The following is an 11,870-nucleotide window of genomic DNA, read 5'->3' as shown; positions in this document are numbered from 1 at the left end:
TGTCTCCAGACTCTTCTCCCAACACGCTCACTTCAGTATTTTTCACTCAGACTTAAGTATTCATTTCCCTGTGTTTAGTTACTTTTAAAATAAACATCGACAGCTCCACACAACGGAGCGACCTGGCAGCCTGAAGCTAATCCCTTACAAAATCCTGTGCCCTGTTGGTTTTTTGGTGTGTCTGGCTCAGGTTTGGCTGAGCTCAAGTCCCAGCTCGAATAGTAACGGTTCACTACTGCCTAAATCTACGGAAGCCGAGAGAGGCCCTTCATATAATCCTTTTTTTTTTTATTCACCTTGTTATCCCAAGATAACGACATAATTAATTCAGGATCTCGAGAAAACAACACAACTAATTCGAGATCTCGAGAAAACAAAACCGTTATTCCGAGATAACGACATAATTAATTCAGGATCTCGAGAAAACAACACAACTAATTAGAGATCTCAAGAAAACAAAACCGTTATTTCGAGATCTCGAGAAAACAAAACAATTATTCCGTGATCTCGAGAAAACAGCTGAGAAATGGTTCATTCAGGTGCGCCAAGAGACTTGTGATATGCTGACTTTGGGGCTATTTCTCATTCTGTATAGACGTTTCTGCTCTGTTACATGTCCGCCAATTTCTAAGTCTTCGTTGTCTGACCCACAGGGGGGCGCGGCTCTGCTAGAAATCTCAGCTGTTTTCTCGAGATCATGAAATAATTTTTTTCAAGATCACAGAATAATTGTCTTGTTTTCTCGAGATTTCGAATTAGTTGTGTTGTTTTCTCAACATCCTGAATTAATTATGTCGTTATCTCGGATTAACGGTTTTGTTTTCTCGAGATCTCGAATTAGTTGTGTTGTTTTCTCGAGATCCTGAATTAATTATGTCGTTATCTCGGGATAACAAGGTGAATAAAAAAAGATTATATGAAGGGCCTTTCGCGGCTTCCGTATAAATCGTACCACAGCAACCTTTGTTTGTTTTTTGTTGCAGTGGACTTGGACTGCACTGAAAACCCTTTGCTTGTGTAATCCGGTACTGTTGTGTCCATGGCACGTGTTAGCTCTTACGTCTGCTAGCATGCTAATAACTTTATCATATGAATGCAATCAAACACACGGAACAACCTGGCGTTGATGACCAGACCTAAATGAAACTCATCTCATCTCGTTATCTCTCGCCGCTTTGTCCTGTTCTACAGGGTCGCAGCCTATCCCAGCTGACTACGGGCAAAAGGCAGGGTACACCCTGGACAAGTCGCCAGGCCTAAATGAAACAATTAGCTATTTTTGGTCTGAACACTACTAGCTAGATTTTAATTTATTTTTTTTGCTGAGCGTATCACCTTTCCTCACAATGCCAACATGATCAATATTAACAGTGTAAAATATATGATGGAAAAGGCACTTGATAAAATAAGATTTTCATGTTTTTTTGTTTCCTTTTTTTTGTTTCGGATGTCCAAAGACATTTTTATGCAAAGAATTTGTCAAGAAAATGTTTTTAAAAATGGTTTTTGAAGAAAGTTTTAGACTAAATTTCAAACCGTAACCCTGCCAGTTGATGTATATATTTTTTTCAGTGTAAGTGTCCAGCGTTGTTTTGGTAAGTTTATGTGCTTACGCCATTGGCATTTCTTTTTTGATAAATGAACGGCTGTTAAGGTGTTTACAGCGAAGGCATGGCCTGTGGCACGTTGCCCGTTGGCTGCTGTTGGGAATGAATTCAGGCAAGCAGAACCGCTTAAATGCCTTTATCGCTGAGGCTTAAGCACAAGAGATCAGATCGCTCAGGGAGAAGAACGGATAGCGAAGGAGAATTCCTTATGGTCTCGCGCCCATTGATTTTAGCATCAAATAGCATGGCAGCAGGAACGGACTCAGTTACACAATAACTGAAGAAGGGAGACTGGTGTCTACTCTCGCCAGAGCAGAAACGGCATTTCTTCATACTCCTGGCAGGTTCAGCCGTGTTGGATCACAGCTTCTCGCTGAAGAAGTTTCTTTGGGAACGTCACAGTAAACACCAACAACTCAGAGCTCGATGGGAAGTATAACATATTTGCAGGTAAATCAGAAGCACCTCCTGCATCCAGGGCTCTGCCATCTCTGCCTACAGCTCATATAGCATGAGTTTCTACCCATTGATCAAAGGCCTTGTGGCTTGAAATAGACAGGCTCGGTGATTCAGTGCTCAGTGATGAATCATCCCCGACATGGGCATGAACTGCACTTCCTGTAAAAATGCTGAATTGTAGCCGTCATTAGTACTGGATCAAATAATTAGGGCTCTTCCTCACCTATTAGTCCAGTTAACAAGTCCAAATCAGTGAATTTAATCCTTTTGATTTATTTTCCGATGGATTCAATTTGACATTTTTCTTTGCAAAATCAACTCACTTTTTCCAGCTTATCTCACTTGTGTGTAGGGTCGCTGCCATGTGGTGGTCTGGCTAAAGCAACTTCAAAGCTCTGCGAGCATTTGGTCTGGCAAAGATATTAAGCCCAACCGTTTCCCAAAGGCATGGTTGACCCGCCTCTCTGAAATGCCTCCGTTTGCTACTGGTCGAAGCCAGAAAAGGCTGTGATGAAGCTTAAACCAATCACATCACTCTTTCCTCTGACGTATGTGACGCGACGGAAACTGCTTGAGTAACAGGAAGAAGATAAATACCTCCAGGGCTGCTCTTTGCTCCGTTTTCAATGAGAACTTCCCGTTGAATGCTTTCAATACAGCATCTACCGCTGTGTCAAAGGCTTGCCGCTGCTCCATGTTCGTAATGTGAATGAAGCGCTTCCGGCATAGATTTTGTAAACAATCTATGGCTTCCGGTCGCAGTTCTACTATGTCACTGCCTTGAACACGCCTCTACCCAGGGCTGTTGGAGATGCTCAAAGTTGATTGGCTCCCGATTTTTCGGGAGCTTGGAAGAGCTGGAGATAGCTTGCCTTGCCAGACTAAGCTCGCAACAGGCCCTTGTGTCACGTCACACTTAGGATGGGCGGGCCCAGGCTAGCCATGTGGACCCTATTGATCCACGTAGCATATTAACTGGAGCATAGTTTTACACCAGATGCCCTTCCCGCCACAACCCTCCCATTTCCAGGCTCAGGCTACATCCACACGACAACGGCAACGAGATGTTATTTAAAAAAATATCGCGTCCAAATGGGCAACGATCAGTAAAATATCAGGTCCATATGGCAACGCAACGCTTGCTGAAAACGATGCAATACACATGCCACACCTCTAGGGGCGCTGTAAGACGGTCCCTTCGGAGACACCAGAACAATAGTAGAAGTAAGGACGCATGCGCATAAACTATTATGCGCGAGACTTCATATTAGCCACAAAGTCAGAAAAATCTGTTCGTAAAATTACATTATAATGACCAAATACAATGAAAAGTATTTTTCCAGTCTCACCTGTGAAAGGTAATCCCATGTGATCTCGTTTGGACGGCAAACCTGTTGGTACAGTTAAACGCAGCACATGAATGAGGCAACTTTATTCTCCGCTTTGACCCATCCAATATGGCGGCGAGGATGACGTATGATTCTACGCAGAAGGCAGCGTCTTTAATGGTCCGGAATAAATTGAACGCTACATGTTGATGGATTAATTTGTTCTTCTACGCCCTTTTTGAGGAATGTATTGTAGGACTTAAACCAACATCTGAAGAGGTGAGATCGCTCCTTTTTTTCCCTATTTTTGCTGGCGGGATTGACTCTGCCCTAAGGGCAGAGACACACTCTCTCTCTCTCTCTCTCTCTGCACCATTTACACAATAAATATTCACAGTGAAAATATTTTGTACGCGCGTTTCATGAACCAAGTTATAGGATTTGTTGACAACTCGCATCGAGTTCGTTACACTTCTACCCGGCGTGAAGCACTCACAGTCATGTGGTTGTGACGTCATCGTAAACAAATCCGTTCTACTCATCCAGACAACTTCGCAACGGCAACGTTGCCAGATCTTTCCACTCTGGAACCCGTTCTCAAAAGATTGCGTTTTGGGCACCCAAAACGCCGGTGCCGTGTGGACGCCAGGCCGAAACGATAAACAATTGTATCGGATTCACCTGAATCCGTTGCCGTGTGGACAGGGCCTCAGAGAAACAACCATTCACACACACATTCACACCTATGGACAGTTTAGAGTAGCCAGTTAGCCTAACTGCATGGCTTTGGGTTGTGGGGGAAACCAGAGATCCCGGAGGAAACCCACGCAGACACGGAGAGAACATACAGACTCTGCATAGAAAGGTCCCTGTCGCCCACTGGGTTCAAACCCAGAACCTTCTTATTAGTAAAATCAACAATACGTTGGGAAAAGTGAACCAATGCAAAGTAATATACTAGTGCGTCTCAAAAAATTAGAATATTGTGAAAAAGTTCAATATTTTCCATCAGTTATTTAAGAAAGTGAAAATGTTATATATTATAGACTCATTACACATAAACTAAAATGTTTCAAGCATTTTTCTATTTTAATTTTAATCAGTATGGCATACAGTACAAAAAGATAAAAAAACCCATCTCAAAATATTAGAATATTTCATTTCAAGTTTGAGTAAAACAGTCTGAACACAGTGTATCTCTCGGTCTAGTTCAGTACACACAACCACAATCATGGGGAAGATTGCTGACTTGACTGTTGTCCAGAAGATGATCACTGATGCCCTCCACAAGGAGGGTAAGCCACAAAAGGTCATTGCTGAAAAGGGTGGCTGGAAAAGGTGCACAAGCAACAGGGATGGACGCAGTCTTGAGAGGATTGTCAAGAAAAGTTGATTCAAGAACTTGGGAGAGCTTCACAAGGAGTGGACTGAGGCTGGTGTCAGCGTATCAAGACCCATCACGAACAGACATCTTCAAGAAAGGGGCTACAACTTTCGCATTCCTAATATCAAGCTACTCCTGAGCCAGAGACAATGTCAGAAGTGTCTTATCTGGGCTAAGGAGAGAAAGAAATAGACTGTTGCTCAGTGGTCCAAAGTCTTCTTTTCAGATGAAAGTACATTTTGCATTTAATTTGGAAATCATGGTTCTGGAGGAAGAGTGGAGAGGCACAGAATCCAAGGTGTTTGAAGCCCAGTGTGAAGTTTCCACAGTCTGTGATGATTTGGGGTGCCATGTCATCTGCTGGTGTTGGTCCACTGTATTTTATCAAGTCCAAAGTCAACACAGCCATCTACCAGGAGATTTTAGAGCACTTCATGCTTCTATCTGCTGACGAGCTTTTTGGAGATGCTGATTTCCTTTTCCAGCAGGACTTAGCACCTACCCACAGTGCCAAAACTACTACCAAATGGTTTGCTGACCATGATATCACTGTGTTTGACTGGCCAGCCAACTTGCCTGACCTGAACCCCATAGAGAATTTATGGGGTACTGTCAAGAGGAAGATGAGAAACACCCGACCCAAAAATACAGATACGCTGAAGGCCACTATCAAAGCAGCCGGGGCTTCAATAACACCTCAGCAGTGCCACAGACTGATCACCTCCATGCCACACCGCATTGATACAGTAATTCATGGTAAAGGAGCCCCAACCAAGTATTGAGTGTATAAATGGATATACTTTTCAGAAGTTGGACATTTCTGTATTGTAAATCCTTTTTTGATTGATCTTTGGGAATATTCTAATAATTTGAGATACTGGATTTCTAATTTTTATGAGCTATAAGCCATAATCATCAAAATTAAAACAAAAAAGGCTTTAAATATTTCACTTTACATGTAATGAATATAGAATATATGAAAGTTTACCTTTTTGAATTAAATTATGAAAAAAGGAACTTTTTCATGGTATTCTAATTTTTTGAGATACACTAGTATGTTATTGACCAGCTTAAGTATGGTGAAATACCGTGACCAAGGTCTTGAAAGTACTGAGTGAGGCCCTCTGGGCCGAGGTCAGTATTCAAGGCCGAGGTCACGGTATTTCACCATACGGACCGACCTTAAGCTGGTAAATAATATCTCATCTCATCTCATCTCATTATCTCTAGCCGCTTTATCCTGTTCTACAGAAAACGAGAGCGCCCGAAAGGGAAAACTGAGCCGAGGAGAGCCGCCATTTTGAATCCTCATTCACGGCTGTAATGCAAATGGCTTCCTCCTCGGTATACAAGTGCACTTCCATGGCAGGAAAAAAACTACATTTTGCTGCCTATGTAGTCCCCTATTTATACAAAATTGAGTCATTCAGGATTCGGCCATGTTTTTGCTCGGCGTTAGCAACAGTTACAGGTTTTTAGCTTTCTCCTGAAATGTTTTCTTTTATTTCTTCTTCCTCAGGGTAGTAAAACTCGCTTACGCTGTGAACACTGTCGTTATCGCTATCCATGCTGTAAAATTAATGCTATTCTCCTGAGAAATGCAAAAATAAATGTTGACAAAAATTGCTACTATGTTTGTTGTTGTGAACGAGCGAGTCACCAGAGGTCCGTAACCGGGGTCCGTACCATAGGATACGGACCCGCTCGCCAGCCAATCAGAGCGCAGGATTTGATGGAAACCGGGCCTCGAAAAAAATAATTAACAATTATTCACCGAAGGTGAAATGAATAGCAGTGAATAATAACAGAGGCGAAGTCGAGGTTATTGTTCACCGATGTTTTCTGAACCTGAGGCAGATGATTGTTTCAGTATAAATACACAGGTGATTATTTCCCCCCAAAAAATCATATTAAAATATAATTTATTTCAAACTTCAAAAGCAGTATACAAATGTAATGTGCGTAGACTTGTCACTTATCTATGCCAACTCACATAAAATACTTTGTTTTGAAATAGATAAAATGAATCACAAGTCCACCTTACCTTTAAATACCGGTAGTTTTCGACCAAACTTCGTAGCATCTTTAGTGCTTTTAGGAACACCATTTTCTTTCATCATTTGTAATTCTTCCTCACTTAGTGTGACAAAGCGACTGGCCGCCATTTTGTCGAGTCGCTCGAGGTGATTATTGAGAAATGGTCTGAATTTCTCGACCAATCAGTGCACGTTATTTTCCTATAATCACCTGCGTATTTATACGAAATAAAAATACAAACAACTAATGAACAGCATGGTGGCCCAGCCCCAGGATTCCCAGTTTGAGCTGAATCTCATGATACTTTCTGTAGTTTTCATGTTTTCCCTGTGTCTCGGTGTCTTTCGTCCGTGTTCTGTGGTTTCCTTCCAAGTCATAAAAATTAATTTAGAGGTGAATGAACATGGATGGATGAGTGGATGGATGGAGATGGATGCATGGGTAGATGGATACATGGAGCTGGATGGCTAGTGTGGTGGTGGCACGGTGGTGTAGTGGTTAGCACTGTTCCCTCACAGCAAGAAGGTTCTGGGTTCAAGTCCAGTGGCCGATGAGGGCCTTTCTGTGTGGAGTTTGCATGTTCTCCCCGTGTCCGCGTGGGTTTCCTCCGGGTGCTCCGGTTTCCCCCACAGTCCAAAGACATGCAGGTTAGGTTAACTGGTGACTCTAAATTGACCGTAGGTGTGAATGTGAGTGTGAATGGTTGTCTGTGTCTATGTGTCAGCCCTGCGATGACCTGGCGACTTGTCCAGGGTGTACCCCGCCTTTCGCCCATAGTCAACTGGGATAGGCTCCAGCTTGCCCGCGACCCTGTACAGGATAAGCTGTTACGGGTAATGCAAGGATGGATAGTGTGGCGTCCCCTACTGCTCAGACTCGGATGATGGAAGTGCGGTGGAAAAAAAACCAAGCGCTCTTTTATTTACACAAGTTGCTGGGAGTGGGGAAATGGGAGTGAGAGTGTGATGCACTGGTGATTTGTCCTGTCGTGGCATAGTGATGTCCCTTTTGAGGCTGTGCAGGCTCCACTGCTCAGGGCAGGAGAGCCGCTTTGGTCCGAAGATGGGTGAGCATTGTCGGAACTGGAATCTGTCGGCAGACACAGAGAGCAGCATGGACTTATTTCTCCTCACCGTCCTCCTATTCAGCCAGCTGGCAATACGGCGTCCTTTTGTATCCTTCTCGTACCTCGTGGCGGGTGATTTTAAGCGTCCTGATTAGCGAGCTCCAGCCACACTATGTTAGATGTCTCCACCCCTCGGCCATGTGCACGTTGTTTACAAACAGTGGCAGCGTGGCAAGGAGCATTTATGATCTTATGCACAAGGGCTGCAAGCAAGGCGCTGTCACAATATGAGTGGATGGATGGGATGGATAAGAATGAATGGTGATAGATGGATATAAATGAATGGACAAGACATGAATGAATGATTGTTAGATAATAAAAACATGAGCATTCCTTGTGTGGGTTCTTCAGCATCAGCATCCTGGACACAGTGCATTTCTTCTGCAGTGCAGGTCTGGGCCTGCACTGATCCATTTTTCACACAAAAATCAATTGCATTACTGAATTATGAAGGAAAAAAACCCCAGACACAATGATTGTGTGTTCTAGGACAGTTTGTGTTGTGAATTCAATGCAGCATCTCCACTGGGTCACCACACACACAAAAGATTTTAAAATGTCCCAGTAAATTAAACGAGAAAATATCTGATCCAGTACACTGTTTCATTATTGATATTCAGGATCAGATCAGTATATTCCTCGTGAGGTTGATTTTTGCTGAACTTGAACTCCTTGGGTTGGTTTTGGTTCACACCTGTCCTGAAGAACCGAGGAAGTGAACAGATCAGGGTTCAGAATCAAAACCACATGTGAAATAGCCTTAAAGTGCATATCACGGGTAAATTCAGGAGCGAGATCAATGTAATTCTCCTATTTTATATTAAACTTTGGTCAAATATCTGTAACATTTCCGCATTCTCTGCAATTGTTTTACCTTGCGCAATGCCAGAAAAATTCAGTTGAAATCAAGTCGTTTGAGGCGAATTGGTCCGCCTCTGAAAAAACTTGGCGTTTGGATTTCCCGGGAAACATTGATTTTTGTGACGTCACGTGCGGGACGCCTCCCTCTGAATCCTACGTCAGCGCTGGTTTGTTTATGAGAAAACGACCTGGTGGATTTCTGCAAATTTCTTCAACGTTATCACGTAATTATTAAAATGGTTAACAGATGTATCGTAGGAGGGTGTAGCAACACCAATCATGATGGGATTCGTACTCATCGTTTTCCAAAAGACCGGACAATGAGAGAGAAATGGGAGTGCTTGGTGTACACAGGCTGTGCACTGAAACCGTGCAAAGCTCTCGCAGCCTGCTGGTGCTTCCGCAGGTAACATCATGAATCTGGCTCCAGACTCCCTTGGGATTTTTCCAGACGCGTTTTATTTTATTTTATTTTTTTCTGCTGTAGACAGATGGCCTTGTGCAAAATTACCCTTCCAGAATATGCCCTTTAAATCGTGTATGCATTCTCGCAGTAGCTAAGAAGCCCCTGAGGGCCCAAAGCAGGACTGATTACACATTCGCGAAGCATTAAAACTGGTTTGGAAGGGGTTGTGTTTTTAATGAGGTGGCTGCTGTTGTGGCCTGACAGTGGTGTTTTGATGTTTCACAGTTTTTGTCGGAAAGGTTTTGACCAGTCAGAGTCAATAAAGTCCTCCGAGAATGCACAAATGTAGGCTTTCTGTAATAATTACTCTTTCATTCAAACACAGTTGGCATATACTGTAGAATTTCAGTGTGGGAGAGAGAGCGGGAGTGGGCGTACTCTTGTACACAGTCTGTGTGTGTGTATGTGTGTGTTCTTGTACACTAGCTCAAGGCTTTGGCTCTGCTATTTGAAACCCAATCCATGTACTACTGGCTCGTCACAGAGATGTGATGCAGTCCTCAGGGCGGTGGCCTATTTCCTCTGCTATCCCTCTATAAATTATCCCATGAATATGTGCTACCCACTGTATTAGGGTCAGTGCCATTTGGAAGGCGAGACCAAACACTTCTGGCTGATGAGAGCAGGAGTGAAATAGAGAGGAAATCCTGGCTTCGTATCCGAGCAACCAGAATGCATTTGTCCCTCACGATCTAACTAGAGAGATTTTTTTTTTTTTTTCTTTTGAAGAGATTTTCTTTAATGAAGTGAACTAATTCACAATTTCCCACTACATGCTTTTGGACAAGTCTTCCATCTCTGGAATTTTCTCTTCCTGTTTAAGGCCCGGTCCCACAATACCAATAACTAATTACAGCTATAACGATAGCTATAAATAAATCAGTCCCCTGCAGGTTATGTGATTGGTGGTGACACCAGACCGATAACGATACCTATAGCCCAGGCCTGGGTTTATCCGTATCAGTGAGATTCCTTCTGGAGAGGTTTTTCCAGGCCTGGACCTGATCCGACGTTGTCCGAGCGCGTGCTGTTTTCCTCAAGGGTCTTTGTACATTCTTGTTGCATCACAAAGTCACGGAATACAGATTAAAAAATAATACAAAGCACGGATCTTTTATCCACGGATGTGTGATTTTCCATGAAATATCAATCGTAAATTCTAAAAGAAACCTATAATTGAAGGTAAGATATTTTAATTATGAACTTCGGGCAGTCCAAACATTGAATTGTTTTATCCGTGGTGTGTCATCCGTACGAAATTGGTAACCAGTCTGTAATATACTGAAACGTCTGTGACCAAGCTGTAAGTTATTTGCATCCGTGTTAAAATCTGTAACCACTCCGTATTTTGTACCATTTTTCTCATCTCATTATCTGTAGCCGCTTTATCCTGTTCTACAGGGTCGCAGGCAAGCTGGAGCCTATCCCAGCTGACTACGGGCGAAAGGCGGGGTACACCCTGGACAAGTCGCCAGGTCATCACAGGGCTGACACATAGACAACCATTCACACTCACATTCACACCTACGGTCAATTTAGAGTCACCAGTTAACCTAACCTGCATGTCTTTGGACTGTGGGGGAAACCGGAGCACCCGGAGGAAACCCACACGGACACGGCGAGAACATGCAAACTCCGCACAGAAAGGCCCTCGCCGTCCACGGGGCTCGAACCCAGGACCTTCTTGCTGTGAGGCGACAGCGCTAACCACTACACCACCGTGCCACCCCTGGACCATTTTTTTTTTTTAAAATTATATTTCCATAATCTGTGACCTATCCGTATTATATCAACCACCGGAGTGTGTACGTGGGCTGTTTTGAAGTCCAAGCTGTACAGTATGATCCGGAATAATGTGGTACTACTTGGAAAAAACTTGCATGACTATTCCTAAATTGTATGCGTTTATTTCCCTAAGTGGCAGGACCGAGCGATATTATAGTCGGGATTATAGTTGTGGTGTGACTGCTCCAGACCGGAACTACATTCAGGCATACAGTAGGTTTAGTCATAGTTGTAGTTATAGGCTACGTTTACACTAGACCGTATCTGTCTCATTTTCTTCGCAGATGCACTGTCCATTTACATTGAAACGCCTGGAAACGGGAATCCGCCAGCGTCCACGTATTCAATCCAGATCGTGTCCGCTCCGGTGCTGTGTAAACATTCAAAATACGCGGATACGCTGTGCTGAGTTCTAGCTGGCGTCTCATTGGACAATGTCACTGTGACATCCACCTTCCTGATTCGCTGGCGTTGGTCATGTGACGCGACTGCTGAAAAACGGCGCGGGCTTCCGCCTTGTATCACCTTTCATTAAAGAGTATAAAAGTATGAAAATACTGCAAATACTGATGCAAATACTGCCCATTGTGTAGTTATGATTGTCTTTAGGCTTGCCATCCTTCCACTTGCAAGTAGTAAGTGATATGCGCTGGGATCACACACACAGCGGCTCAGTCCCGAATCACTGCTTGTTCACTTCACTCGCGCGCTCTGTGAGCTGCGCAGGGCCGGAGTACGCACCCTCCAGAGGGCACTCGCTGTTCAGGGCGGAGTGATTTGGAGCGCAGGATGCCTGCGGAGCCGAGCGTATCCGTGT

This window comes from Neoarius graeffei, chromosome 12 (assembly GCF_027579695.1).
Source record: "Neoarius graeffei isolate fNeoGra1 chromosome 12, fNeoGra1.pri, whole genome shotgun sequence".
NCBI lineage: Eukaryota > Metazoa > Chordata > Actinopteri > Siluriformes > Ariidae > Neoarius > Neoarius graeffei.
This window is presented reverse-complemented; position numbering follows the sequence as displayed.